Below are 15,266 nucleotides of genomic sequence, written 5' to 3' on the forward strand. Positions count from 1 at the left end.
CTCATGCGCATGAGCTGGGTGGATCGCAGGATCATGTGGAATGGTGAAAATATTGGGAAAAATATTGGGGAACCTTTTCTCCCAGCAGTCGATTGAGCATGGATGATGATGATGAACATTGGCATGTAATGTACATGCATCGTAAATAATCAAATCTCACGTGCATTGTTTATTTGTCAGGAGCATAATCAATTTCAGTTGATGAATATATTTTACATGCCTACTCAACGCTTTGGGTAGTTGCTAGATTTGTGGGTAAGACACGAGTTTGCCATTTATTAATTTGAAAAAATTAGGTTAGCCATTTATTAATAATCAATAATTCTGACATGATACATACATCGTGTGTGAACAAGGATAATTGACAGTATTTGATTATACAGGTATAATTGACAGTATTTGAATATTATACAGGGAGGAACAACAGCTTCCACACTGCCCACCAGGGATTATTTGGCTGTCTGTCTGTCGTGCATATTTGTCTGTCGTGCACTCTGCGCAGTTCAGTGACTGTGACTGTCTTGGCATATTGCAGTTTGCTTGACTACAAAAGTTTTCTGGCGCGATCGCCGACGTTCAGTGCAACCATCGGCGGTGTGGAGAAAGTGGGGATGTTACCAATCATCGGCGACGTCTGGCCATAGTACGGCGGCGGGCGCCCAATAAAGGACGAGATGCCCGAAGAGCGTGGTGCCCGACTGGAGCGCACGCACGTCTCGTTGGCTGCCTGACGTGCCGCGCCCCAGACGCCCGAAGAGCGTGCTGCCCGACTGGAGCGCGCGCGCGTCGCGAAGGCCGAGAAGCGACGCTGACCCGCCCGGCATCACTCCACGTTGTCCGCCCCCTGTCTCGGTCGAACACGTCGTCTTCGTTCCGGGATACAGAAGGCTGTTCCCGAACGACTTCCGCTGCTTACAACCTGGCCAGTGGTTGAACGACACCATCATCAACCTGTTCGGGCAGTTCTACTGCCTGCCGCGAGCGGCATACTCCACCTGTTCAACACATTCCTGTACACAAAGTTCTTGGCGGGCCATCTCGACGACTTGAATTGCGTCTTCGATGGCGTGTCTTCCAGGCCGGTGTGGATCATACCGATGCACGAGCAGTCGCACTGGCAGATCTTGGTCGTCAACGCCACGTGCCCACCAAGGTCGACTGCCATGCTGTTAGACTCAATGGCTGCGTGGGGGCAGTCGCGCAACGCTAAGAGCATCGCGGCCTTCGCCAGCACGGTGGTGGCCCGGGTCGTGCGCACCGAATCGGTGAGCATGCCAGTGGCGATCACCATGGTGCTTGTGCCGCAGCAACCGAACGGCTACGACTGCGGCGTCTACGCCCTGCTCAACATCATGCACCTGGTGCGCCATTACGACAGCATCGTGGCCGTTCAAGGACCAGGTCAGGTGGTACACGCAGGAGGCGGCGTCATATCAATGTAAGAAATTTGCTTGGAAATGTACAAACTGAGCAATCATGGGAAAGATGTTATTAACCAGTTTAGGTCATAACTGGCTGTGATGTTCCCTCCCTACCTATGTTAGCAGTTATATTCGACTCTCCGAGTTACATTCACTAATACAGCCAGCGTTAGCTGTATTAGTAAATGGCGGCCTGCTATCTTTGTCCATCTCCATGTGGTAATGCTCTTGCCGAGCTCTCTCCGAGCTTACATTTACAAGCAAATTGTTTACATTGACATGCTAATCTCTCACAATATAATGGCCACCCCACAGCTTCGTTTGTCAAAATTTTCCCGATCTTACATTTACATGCAAATTTCATCTCTATCTCCTCCCACTGACCTTTGGATGACAACCATCCCAAACCTTGATAACTCCTTACCTTGGCAGCGCTCCCACCATTTATTCTCAGCAGCTCTCCCGCGATATTTCTCACCTGATGACGATTGATTTTGTTTCGATCGAAACGTCGTGATATTGTTATTATTTTCATCTTCATCATTTTTTATTATTTGATCTATCTACGTGGCTTTACCGAAAGACCCAAAGAATATCATTTATTTACAGTAAAATATCATACGCAGTGTTGTAACCCTCCACCGCCCCACACAGCCAATTAGTCACATCAACAAAACGCCAATTAGTTATTACTTCAACCCACCAGTATGTTGGAAAGTAAATCCACAACATCATCGGGTAATTTGCCAGAATAGTGAAGCAATCCACCTGCTTCTAGTATTAAATAGAACAGGACGATGTCACCACTGAACCCAATCACATTTACTTACGCGATCTCACCCAAAATTTTTATTATGAATATTGGTCGCGAAAGCCTACGTGTGTATCAGATTAATTGCTTATGTGGCATATGCTATTTTGTACAGACGGGACGTAACATTAGCATAAGACTAAAATAACACAAGAAATATTAAATACTCTCAAACACAACTGTCGGCAGTTTCAGAACATGCTTGCCAACATTGGCACTCAATCGTTAAAATGTTGTGTAAAATAATTATTACTGGCCAAGACTAATTCGAGAATCCATTTAAATTGAGAGAAATAATTTTAACTGCTTTGACAGCTAGAGGCTTAGCGCGGCCTGGAAGCATATTATTAAGTAATACATCTTACAATTACAATTCCCTAAAGATGAAACACATATGAATTAACTGATTACTAATCTATTATAAAATTACAAGAACCCCCCCTCCCCCCCGATCTCTGCACCTGATTGGGTTCAGTGATGAAGCAGGTGGATTGCTTCAATATTCTGGCAAATTGCTCGATGATGCTGGATGTATATATTTACAGTTGCCAATACATCCATCAACAGAAAGTCGATCCCCAACATCCATACGAATTCAAGAGGTTTTCCTCTCATCAGCATCCACGTTCAGAAGAGTCCACAGACGAGGATGAGGAGGATGAGAAGCGGTCTCCCAGAGGTCCCCAGCGGAGGAACTGCATCCGCAGGAGGTGCCGAGCCAGCAGCACGCTCCATCTCCCATCTCACGGAGAGCGGGACTCTCGTGCCAGCTTACCAGTCTTGACTTGCGCAGGGCGCAACGTTGATGAATCTGTGGATGGGAACGAACGTTCAGCTGCACGTTCCATTGGTACCCCCCTTTTCTACTTGGTACACGCAAGCCGAGCCAGCGTTGGGGGGGCTCCCACGGCACAGGGGTGAGAAAGACAAAGAGAGGTCCCGTGTCTGTGTGCGCGCGTGTTTCACCTGTGGCCGTACATCTGCTGCACGAACCCCGGTGGCTGCTGGTTCTCGTACATAGGGGAAACATCTCTCCCCCGGGGCTGGGAGACCTGTGAAGGAGACCACCATGAACATCAGCTCGTCGAGAATGCCCGAGGCAAATGCGCGATTCGCTCGCAAATCCCAAACCGACGCTCCGGGCTTCACAGCGACATCTTAACATGGCTTTCGATGCATGTGTGTGTGTGAACGCGTATGTGGGTACGTGTACATGTGTATGAAATTGGGGAGCAGCAGTGTAACAGTTAGCGCGCTGCTTTATGAACTCAGTGACCAGAGTTCGATGCCCCTCACGGCCAACACCAGTGACCATCGAGCCTCAAATTAGTACTTGGTGCGTGTTTAAACATCGCCACTCGGACACAAAAACTTGCCCCAGAAGTTTGTAAAGGCTGTACATGGGATCTGAGTCTTTATTACAGGTCCCAATGTGTTTGCATATGCAAGTCACTCCCTACCGATCCCTGGCCAGTCTTCCAATGGGCTGATGGCACCATGACCACTATCCGACGCTTGCTCGATGTATCCTGGTCGAGGGACAGTGCACCCTGTGGCTCCATTACTGTAGGGTCTGCGTTCACGAGTTCTTGCAGATGGGCAATAGACATTCAAAACACGGCCAATATCCGGCCACAGGCAACAGGCATTTGCCAAGGGGCCATTCTCCACAACGTCCCGGTGATACTTTGCCTCTTGAGAAGAAAAATTAACCCAACACACTCATCAACAACACTGTGGCCTTGAAATAATAATATATCTATGACGACAATGTTCATACCTGGTGACAATGTTCATACCTTTTGTTTTGGACATTAAATAATACTTTAAAAAAAACATTTTGGTAAACTACCCTGATTAAACTACACTAACCCCAAGATCAAAATGCCCCAATAAAAATAAAAACCTTTCAGCTTAATTTAAATAATAAATTATTGTTCTGGTCATAATCATTGTGTATGACTGACATTAAGAGAAGTGGAATGCGTTTTGTCACAAGATTGAGAGGTTGGCGGAACAAGAAAGTTTGAAAAACACTACAGCGATATATATTCACGAGCTGGAGAGGCGGAGGGGTGGAAGGGTTGCCGTGGAGGGAGCAACAATCATCACTAGAATTGATGGCCGTGGAGTCTGCCAACCACTTGCAGCACTCCGACTGTGCCAGATAACCACTGCTGCCGCCGCCGCTGCTGCCTCCGCCGCTGCTGCTACCACCACTGCTGCTGCCGCCGCTGCTGCCGTTGCTGCTCCCGGTACCTGCGAAGTGGATGGTCATGCTGGTGTTACTCATGGTCACGCTGCTGCCATATCTCCAGTAGAGCCACTCGTCCGTCGTGTGGGTGAGGAGGAAGGCCGTCGATTCATCCACAAGCGCGACAGGCACATCCCGGTCCATTGCTGCCTGGGCGGTTGTTCCTGCGACAGAATGACCCCACCTTCTCGTCACTCACATGCTCTCGCGGTGCACGAGAAGGTGGCATCACAGAACTACATTTCGAAACCACTTCGATGAAAGCCTTGCTGTCAACACTAGAGGCACTGCTTCAACACGCCTTACCTTTAAGGATGCCACGTTGGCAAGATGTTAACCATCCTGCCTGGTATACAGGTGCGTGTGAGTTCTCGACCCTGACCCCTGTGGTATATATGCAGTTTGCATGTCTCTCCCCGTGGTCACATCGATTTTTGTCCGAGTCCTCCAGTTTTTCCCTCCACACACATTTAGAATCAACATCAGGCATTTAGCATCACCTGAGACCGTGCGCCGTACCCACCCACCCCTTTCCCTCGCAGCCATGCCAAGTTCAATCCCCTCACCTGGTCTGCTGACTTTGTGGGGCAAGAGCCTATTGCGCCTCCATTTGTTGACAAAGGGCCATTTTGACATCTTCTTTTGATCTGCTGCTCCCGCGCTCCACTTCTTCTTCTTTTCCTCCTCCTCCTTCCGCTCCTTGGCGGCGGCAACCGCGACTCTGTCCCACCACAGATCCCGGAATAATTGGCGCGTTCTCAACCGGGTCTTAGCTAGTTTATCCTCGGCCTTCAGGAGGGCCTTGTCGGCCACCGATATACGCGGCCCCTTCCGACAACGGCCGCCCCAGCAGGACGGGCTGGCCTCCTCCTCCTCCGGCAGGCCATCGTCGGGCGAGAGGTCACAACGCGTCGCGGTGGGCATGTCACCAATATCCGGTTGTCTGCAAACGCAGACGGAACACAGGTGGGGTCACAGTTGCTCGCAGGCCATCGCGCCGACAGTCACGAGCTTCTGTCACTTTGCAATCACACTCGAGTCAAGCGAAATCAGAAGCTCTATTCATACTGGAGAAATCCGATGAGCTATGAAGCTATTTTTCACAGATGTTCAATTGGGGGTGGGTCAGAACATTACAACAATACAAAAACATGATAGGAGTGCAGAGTGTAGAAAAGGAAAACAAATAACAAAAAAATATATACGAATAAAACTAAACTAGTTTCATCCTACCAGGTAAACTCCATTTAACACGTAGGCTTTCACGACCAATATCATCCATAAGAGGTTTTTTTGGGTAAGATTGCAGAAATATATAAATGTGTCGTTAAAACCTGCCACCACCCGACACAGCCAACTAGTAAGGGTTGTTACGTAAACAGAACGTGCAAATTCATCACTAGTACAGCCCACCGGTGTTTTTGAGAGCCAAGCCACAACATTTACAATCTGAGTACGAAGTTTCGTCAGTAATTACAACTAGCTTCATCAGCTGACAGCCAGATTTTTGGAGAAGTCCACCTGTTTCGTTCCTTATATAGAGGCGTAGATGTGGTGACCACACTTCTTCGCTCTTGCGCAAAGTGGTGGGGGGGATTAATGAGTCAACGTACATTATGCATGCGTGTTATGCGAGCCCTTTGATCTTGTCCTTCCTGTTCATTGTGTATTAAAATAGCCGTACAGTACCAACGGTAATCCCTATTGAAGTATGGTGGCTTGTATAGGCATGCATTTAAACAATGTATTATTTGATGATTCGCTTCCGAGCAGCACTAAGTCGGTAGCTATCCGAACGGTTACAATTATTTTTACAGTCGACCCTTCCACATCGCAGGGGTAGGGGCGCAGGCCCCCCGCGATCTGGAAAAACTGCGTGAAATTTGTTGGTCCCCTTGGTTTCCTTGGTGAGCGAAGCGAGCAGAATAATAGTGTAGTGGCGTAATTTGCGCAGGGTTCGCAAACAGCAGTTGCATTCATGTACGGGGTTGCAAACAGTGCGGTCAGTTAAGGACAAGCGTGAGGCCTGTGAGACAGCAGACAGAGAGACACCAGCAATTAGGGAAAGAGGCAGTGATTGGCTGGCTGCAAATGCAAACACGGAGGAGGCGCCAAGAAGGCAGAGATAGAAGCGATAAGGGGGGGAGCACGTGCAGGAGACACCGGAAGGATGCCGGCTTAACGAGGGCCACCTGAGGACACTTAATGAGGAGGGGGATATATGGGGATGTGTGAAGCAACGGGAGTTGAGTTGGTTGGAGATGAAGAAGTGAGAAGTCAATACAAGAGAAGTCCGGGACCTCGCCCTCCATTACCTCGTCCTCCCCAGCGGTGTTGGCTGAACCCCTGCTCGGGGCACGCAAGGTTGAAGGTGTGGGTGTAGTAACAGGCTAGCGGAGCAAGAGAGAGTGAGCTCGGAGTAGCAGACTAGCGCAGCAAGAGAGGGAGAATTCGCCAGAGGAGTACGTGGTGTTGAACGTGAGGAGCACCCGTGTGGGATGCTTCTAATAAAGTGACACAGGAGAAAAAGAAGTTGTCCGCGTGAATAAACACCACTACAATAGTATAACAAAAGACAGTATCACCTTTTAGTTAAATATACAAATATAGAGTACAGTATTTGGTCATACAGTACAGTTAAGATATCTCTACATTTTCCACCCTTTGCGTGTCGTCTGCTGGCTTTCGCATTCTTTTAATAAACTTTAACTTTTTACAAAATTTTACTTTAGAAAAGTTGTGTATATTTATGGTATTAAAGGATTAAATACATTAATATTATCCAGTACTGTACATATATTTAATGCATTTATGAGTTTCTAAACCTTTTCAGTGTCGTCTGCGGCTTTCGCAACACTCCCAAAACTCCCAAAAACTTCCCATTTAATGTCTTTTGCCGACCCCGCGATTTATCGAAACCGCGATGGGGAAAGTGGCGGTGCAGAAGGGTCGACTGTCTCATCAAACAGGAGGAATTCACGGTGCAACGCATCTCATCTGTTAAACATCTGCAGCCAATAGGATTGTCATCGATTGATCCTGCCTGCAGACATTGGTAGGTCACAGATAATGATGAAGATAAGAGAGCAGCAGATGAGGACAGAGCAGCAGAAGAGCAGAGCGCTGTGGATGATGACGGTGGTGGTGGGGGATTAAATGACTGGAAGCCTCCTCGCCTGTGTCCGTGTGTTGGTGAGGAGTGTCCACTACCAATAGAACAGCAACTCGTGTCTCCCTTCTGCGTCTCCATGTGTCTGCCTTCTGTGTCTCTGTTGTGTGCCCGTGTGTCTACGTTGTGTCTGTGTGTCCCCCGTGTCTCCCTTGTGGTGTCCAAGTGTCTCCCCCCCCTCACGGTGGTGTGTATCAATGTTTGTCCCTCTGAAGCCAACGCCCGACCTGACATAGACACGGCCACAACAGAGTACCCGGGTGTCCTGTGCAGGGCTGTCTCACTCACCCACTGCTGAACACATCTCACAGCCGTCTTTGTCTCTCCCCAGTGCCGTCTCACGCTCACTCACCTCGGTGATGTTTCTTCCATCCTTCGACCGTCGTCGGCGAGGTTCTTCACTCAAGCAGGGAGAGCGAGTCGAGTGAGAAGGCCTCAGGGAGTCTCGGAATCTCGGAGAGTCGCGGAGTCGTCGGCTTCTGCTTCTTCGCGGGAGACTTGAATCTTCAGAGTGGGCGTCAGTTGGTCGTGACGTCACTCGACGGTGGGCGGGGCTTGTGTCTGTAGGGGGGAGGGGCTGCGGGGGGGGGGGGGCTTGTGGGGGATGGAGAGGAGGGGCGGGGGGCTTGATCATGCAGTGCAGAGGTTTGCGGTTTGAACCCGTCAGGTCGCCCTGGTTAATACTACGGGTGTATTCAAACTAAACTATTTTTTTTATTTTACCAGGTAAGGCAAACTGAGCTACATAGCTCTTTTTACAAGCGATCTGGCTATCACAAATGATAGCTCAACGAAGTGGCTTATCGAGTGGAAATGTAAAGCAGACAAATACTCGAAGAGCATGTTGATTGTAAATGTGAAAGGAACAGAAACCCAGAAAAAAACTCCAGGTGATCACAGGAAGATAACATGTAAACTCGAAATATGCAGCAGGCGTTAGATTCAGGATCAAACCCACGACCTCCTGCATACCAGGCGAGGGAGATAAGATCTCACCACGACAGCGCCCAGCAAACGAGCTGACCACCACCGCCACGCTGCCTGACCATCATTGATCGTTTCTTGGGAACGATCGGCTTCATCATTTGCACGGCAATTTATTTTAATTTGGTATTTTTTCTACAGTGATGCTGGCACGCGTAGACCTAGTCTCGCTCATGACGTCACTTTAAGGTTATTTATTTTAGCCGGCCGGTGGTGACTACAAACGCCGGTAATCCAGCACTGTAGAGGCGAGGGTTGGTGGATCGCACAAATGCTGTGAAACTCCCAACCCCTTGGCGTCAATGAGGCACCATACCCTGGCTCGCCAGGAGAAGGCGGTACAGCAAACATGTACGCCCACGTGTTCCATCTGTACGGAATCAAGTTTTACCTCGCCATGCACATGCCGTGGGTTTTCTCTGGGCGCTATGGTTTCATCCCAGACGTAAACGCTCATTATGTGGCCGAGAACACCTTCGTATACAGAGGACAGCAGAGCTGGTGGCTGCTGTCTGCGGCTCCTCGTTCTCTCTCGTCGACGAGAGCGGGCGAATTCCGTGCAACGGCGTCCACACAACTTGTTTTTTTGTTGTTAAATCGCGTGAATATAAATGGGGTCTTAATCATGGCTATCGCCTGATGAAGCTGGTTGTAATTACCGGAGACAACATTGGAATCGCATTCTAAATATTGTAGGTTTGCTCTCCAACACATCGGTGTTCCTAACTAATAGCTAATTGGCAGGTTTTCTTTGCCACTGTTGCAGAGAAACGAAAGCTACCCAGAAGAGCACTTTTTAATAAAGTGTTGCCGTCACATGACCCACTCACGTTTAGGCTTGCTAACTCTTGACTGAAGATATTGCGGGAGATGTTTAATTTCCTTAAAGTATCCAATTAAAAGCTCCGGTATCGCCTTAAATTGTCACCCGGAGAATGATGCCAATTTCGGTGGACACTCCCGGACATTGATGGAGAGTTGGTAACCTGATTTGCGTTCTCTATTTGTGAAGCTGTCCAGTCATCTCAACCTACTGTGTGGTACGGAATTGGACAAGAACACAACTCAGAATAACTTCTATCGTCCCCAAATGCTTTTGTTTAGCTGGCCTGCTCTCTCGTTACGATCATGACGGGAAAGAGGACGGGCTGGCGACACAAGCAGGCATAATTTAAGTCGTGTCTTCCTGCTGTTTGAGCAGAAGCAGCAGCACACCTTTGCGAATTGTTATTTCTTTGGGATGTGTCTATACAAAGGCAGAAACCTAAGTGAATAGTTCATTAGCCCTGGTGTCATCGGAGTTGGTTCATGAACTCGCCAAAAGCAAGGGTCTATATTTTCCCATTTTCCAGCTGGGCTGGTTCAATCCTCTGATGGCCTCTTCATAACCTTGGATATCTCGTCTCGGATCATTCTGTTGTCGCAGAATAAACACAACTTTGAAACTTTGATTAGCGCATCGGGTAGAGCTCGTCGAGAGAAATAGGTTGCCATATCGTTCGCCTTCAACAGACATTAAATGACGTCGCAACGGAGTTTATGAGAGAGCCGGGGGCTTATGGGACCCGCTATTATGTTCGTTTGAGGTTAATGATTATATTTATTGAAAAAGTTTTTATAAAATTCAACCCTTATAAAATTCAACGTTTAACCTACTCACTCCGGATTGTGCCCGCCCTCACAGTCGGGCATATTTGCGGAATACACCACGCCGCCATTGACGCTGGCCATTGACCGAGCAACCCAACATTCCTACCAGCTCCCTCCGCAGGAATGTGTTTTATTTCGTCCCCGTGCAAACACCTCCACTCCCTCCATCAAGCGCCCGCTTGATAGCAATGTTGGGGCCTCTTGGCACGCGCCTCCCATGAGTTCATTGTCTGTTGATGTTGTTTCTGCTGTGCTCTGGCATCACGGACTTCCCTTGTAAATTAGCCGGGAAACGAGATAAACGGGACCAATCAAAAAACATCATCACTTAATCGCACAGTGAGAGCGAGCAGGTGTGAGTGGTGACGTCACTGGCCGCGCTTCATAAAAGCCGCAACGGGTGGCAGCAGTCGTCGTCAAAGTTGCAGACGTCTGTTGCAGGTACCGCCACCGCCGCGGTGTTGGGCAAGATGCCTTGTGTAGTGGGGATCTCTGCAACGCGCGGGTTTTACCTGGGTTCGGTGAGAGCTGTGTGCAGCGCTGGTTGAGGTTTGGGCCAGAAATTGTTTTTGGAACAAAGCTGGGGCGCTACGTGATCAGTCATTATGGTGCGTAGAGAGGTGCCGTGTGCATTGTCTTCACGTGATTGAAGGCTGTCTCGTTGTTTGTCGTGTCTTCGCAGATTCCACTTGCGTACTGACTCGACCGTGCATCGCTTATGAAGATGAGCGACCTCCATGCAGCCACCCTGAAGCTCCTGTCCACCTTCAATGAACTCGCCCGCGACAGTGTTGTGAAAGATTGCCTGAAGAAGGAAACGTTCAGGAGCTTCCTAAAGGGGGATAAGGGCAAGAGTCTGATCCAGGTGGGATGTGGTTTTGCTATTCGTATGGACCAGTCCCTCGGTTCATCCCATGTTTGAGTCTCTCTTGTTATACCCTCTCCATTCTTCTGTACTAATAAATGTTTGGTTTGGATCGCGTAAATGTCCGTCAAACCCGACCGACAATTTGGTAGGGTTTGTCACGTATACTGCCGATTAGTTGCTACTTTAGCACACTGTTGTGTTGGAGAGTAAACTTGCAACTTGTACTAATGAATACGCCGTTTAGCTGATTTTTACTACTGGCTTCATGAGGTGATAGCCAGAAATGTGCAGTGGTGTTTCGTTCTTGGAGATGTCTCACTGGGCCTAATCGGGGGTGACAAAACGGATAAGGGGTTAATGTAGTCTTATAACTTCGAATGGACCATTAATTCTGAGAATGCAGGACGTATTGTGGTTGGCTTATTCACAGTTATTCCACGTGGTAGAATGACCGGCACTACGCCGTGTACCATCACTTGCTGTCTATTTTGCCCATGTTCCACAGTCCAGGTCCAGGCTTTTCTAACTCTTGCTGCTTTGATTCCATTCAGAATCCCGTGGATGGGTTCGTGGTGAGCCGCATCCTGAGGGACCTTGGTGATGACAAGGATGGGGAAGTCGACTTCCTCGAGTTCGTGATCACGATCGCGGCCTTGAAATTCTGCTGCCACCCGAACTTCCGAGCGCACCACGAGCGGAATGGCAGGACCCACGCGCTGCGCGCATTCCAAGTGTAACGCGCCTGTTGCATGATACGCATACTATGAAATAAACGGTTTAATCACATCAACGTGGCGTGCTTGTGACCTTGATACTCTAGGAAAATAATCGAGTTCAGTGGTTATCCATGCAATGTCCTCGATGGGCAGCTACCAGGATGAGTCTAGCGATATGGAACGTGCCAGGTATCCGTTTCCTGCTTGCAGTTCTGTGGTTTCATAATTGGAAGACTCGATATAGCTGACAACTATGCAACGTAGGATGGGCTGCACTATTCCTTTTCATACCGCTGTTTATACTTCGTGTACTTGCGTAGGATGAAACTTTTGATTAGCAAGTGATCTGGATTTCTTGCACATACTTTCCCAGCCACAACCCAGCCTTTTGATCTGTAACGTATATCGACGGTAATGCTGTAAGTTATAAATGAACAATATCAACACCATGTATGTATTACCAACATGGTTATCAATATTTACACCCCCCCCACCCCACATGATCGTACTCAAAGCCACGTTTCCACAACTGCACCATAACCGCAACATGTTGGGCACAACCACCACGAAGGTGTGCTAACGAATGTGGCCGGAATGCTGGGTTTGCGCCCCCCCCCCCCCCCCCCCCCATGTGGGGAAAGGGTAGTTGCATTAGATTGATTGCACTTTATTCATGGTTTTGGCACATTCCAAGTTTTGCATCTTTAACGTTTCAGTTTACCCCGAAAGTCCTGTTTGGTGTTAAGCATGTTTCCCTCAAACGTAAGTATAAAGTCTGGAAAATGACGAACACATGCGAATTGTTTACAGATGACCCATAAAACATGTTGGTGCATGGCCTTCACTTAATTTATTGTGGGAATGTGGCCAGGACAAAGGATGTCTACTTTCATCCCGCACGACTGAATAATTCACCTTAACTTAAATATTTTAATTGTTGAGTGAGTTTCATGTGGTCTAACGGCAAAACACGTTCCTTCGGAGTGGTGGTATCTATGCCCTGTTTTCCGTTATTAATATTAAGAATAATTAAGAATTTTTTTTTATATCTATATATATATTTTTTTAAATTAAATAATGAAAACAACCCACTACAAGCACACCAGGAATCTGTGAAACGGCCATTAATCTGGGAAGAAGTCGGTCACAGAGAGGTCAAACATCCAGATGGACAAAGATCGATGACCTGACCTCCCAAGACATCTTGAGATGCACGGAGGGGGTGCAGAGCAGAGTAAAGGATAATAACGGTTGCCACTCGCGTTTTCTTAACGTTTTCCTTACCGAAAAGTAGAAACTTAACAAAGAGAATTAACCAATAAACAATAAGTTTTTTTATTAGTAATTATCTTATATTACTCGTATTCACCGCATACATATTATTTAGAATTATATGTTTCCTATCTACATGACCGTCCTATAAACTAAAGAGTACGAATTCCAGAAAGCTTAAGTGGAAACATAGTTACACTTAACCTCAGGACATTAAAATATAACTCAGAATAAAACACCAATCTCTGGAGAACTAAACTTGGCGAAGCCCCAAAATAATAATGTGACGAGGATCATTCCGAATATTCATTAAACATAGACGAATGATAACCACGATACTAAGACCGAAGGAACTCATAAAATATAATTCAAGAATAAATGTAACACACAGGACCACATAAATGTATTGCAAACATCTCCTCAGCCACCTTTGTCTTCCAGCGGGGTCTGGCAAGCAAGGAGGGAGCAAAAAGGTCACAGGGGGGAATCGGTGCCTGACATTCCAAAGACATCTGTTTTTTCTGTTTTCTCTCGCAAAGAATGCGCAGAGAGGGGAGTCACGTTTTGAGTTAGGCACGGGCGCACATAGCGAACGAGCAGTCTGTCCGAGTCGCGCTCAGTCTCGCAACTCGGCTTGCGACGCAGTGTTGCGACGGGGGCTCGCAAGAGAGCTGGGGCAAATCGTGCCTCGAGGAGAGATGGGACGACGAGACATCGTTAAGGTGACAGCCTGAATGAGCAGACTGTCCGAGTCGCGCTCAGTGTTGCGACAGGGCTCGCAAGAGAGCGGGGGCAGATCGTGCCTCGAGGAGAGATGGAACGAGGAGGGGTCGTTCGAGTCGCAGAAATCTGAGTTCAACCTGGGTCGGGGCTGGGTTTCAGCCGTGCTCCGGCTGGCGGAGCGTCGTGAGGAAACGAAACACCGATGCCGATAGCAGGTGTCGCTTCTCGCAGAACGAAGTTAAGTGCGAGTGAAGCTGGCAGTTGCACGAACAAGGGAAGCACGGAGCAGAGAGAGTGACGAATGACGACAAGCAATCAACCTGTAAAAGGGCGGAGATCGCCAAGCGTCGACCAAGCGTGCAAAGCAGAGAGCGCGAAGCAGTGGAGAAAACCTGGTCAAACGGCTGTGAGGAAGAGTACAGCGCCATCGAATGCGCCGTGTGTTTGAGGGCAGACCGACCACCACCCAGTGAGCACAGCCGCGTCGTCCAGAGCCACAAGCCAACACAGCCGGAAGCAAGGGCGAGTGTCCGTGTGAAGTTGGCAACGATCAAGGAGAGAGCCACAACACAGCACGACTCGGACGTCACCGGGCGTCACCGAGCGTCGTGCCAACTCGTCGTCTAGCAGTAGAGGGAGAGAGAGCGCAAGAGCAGCACGACTCGGACGTCACCGGGCGTCACCGAGCGTCGTGCCAACTCGTCATCTAGCAGTAGAGGGAGAGAGAGCGCAAGAGCAGAACGACTCGGACGTCACCGGGCGTCACCGAGCGTCGTGCCAACTCGTCATCTAGCAGTAGAGGGAGAGAGAGCGCAAGAGCAGCACGACTCGGACGTCACCGGGCGTCACCGAGCGTCGTGCCAACTCGTCGTCCAGCAGTGGAGGGAGAGAGAGCGCAAGAGCAGCACGACTCGGACGTCACCGGGCGTCACCGAGCGTCGTGCCAACTCGTCATCTAGCAGTAGAGGGAGAGAGAGCGCAAGAGCAGAACGACTCGGACGTCACCGGGCGTCACCGAGCGTCGTGCCAACTCGTCATGTAGCAGTAGAGGGAGAGAGAGCGCAAGAGCAGCACGACTCGGACGTCACCGGGCGTCACTGAGCGTCGTGCCAACTCGTCATCTAGCAGTAGAGGGAGAGAGAGCGCAAGAGCAGCACGACTCGGACGTCACCGGGAGTCACCGAGCGTCGTGCCAACTCGTCGTCCAGCAGTGGAGAGAGAGAGAGCGCACAAGCAGAGACACGCCGAGCGAGGGAGCAGCAGGGGCTCGCGGCGGCCATGCCCAACCCAGAGAAAACTTCTGGCCGCTGTTGTATCCTCCCACACCACACAAGCTAACGACACAACTCCAGGCTCTAAGAATTAATTAATATTACAAGGGGACAACGCACACACAGC

General features: G+C 49.0%; 1 long non-coding RNA gene and 1 pseudogene across 2 annotated transcripts; one reads left to right on the forward strand and one right to left on the reverse strand.

Annotated features, from left to right (window-relative positions):
- Positions 1–2,697: 2,697 nt before the first annotated feature.
- Positions 2,698–4,309, reverse strand: LOC144727528 (uncharacterized). Its single transcript, XR_013587411.1, has 3 exons — positions 3,693–4,309; positions 3,199–3,284; positions 2,698–3,043 (listed from the first exon to the last, which is right to left on the reverse strand). It is a non-coding gene; the product is annotated as an uncharacterized LOC144727528 (long non-coding RNA).
- A 6,427-nt stretch (positions 4,310–10,736) lies between these two features.
- On the forward strand, positions 10,737–11,943 carry LOC144727228 (protein S100-A1-like; annotated as a pseudogene). Its single transcript, XR_013587360.1, has 3 exons — positions 10,737–10,810; positions 10,972–11,154; positions 11,709–11,943. The product of XR_013587360.1 is annotated as a protein S100-A1-like (transcript).
- The last annotated feature ends 3,323 nt before the right edge of the window (positions 11,944–15,266 follow it).

The sequence above is a fragment of the Lampetra planeri genome, chromosome 25 (assembly GCF_965212315.1).
Source record: "Lampetra planeri chromosome 25, kcLamPlan1.2.h2, whole genome shotgun sequence".
Classification (NCBI taxonomy): Eukaryota; Metazoa; Chordata; class Hyperoartia; order Petromyzontiformes; family Petromyzontidae; genus Lampetra; species Lampetra planeri.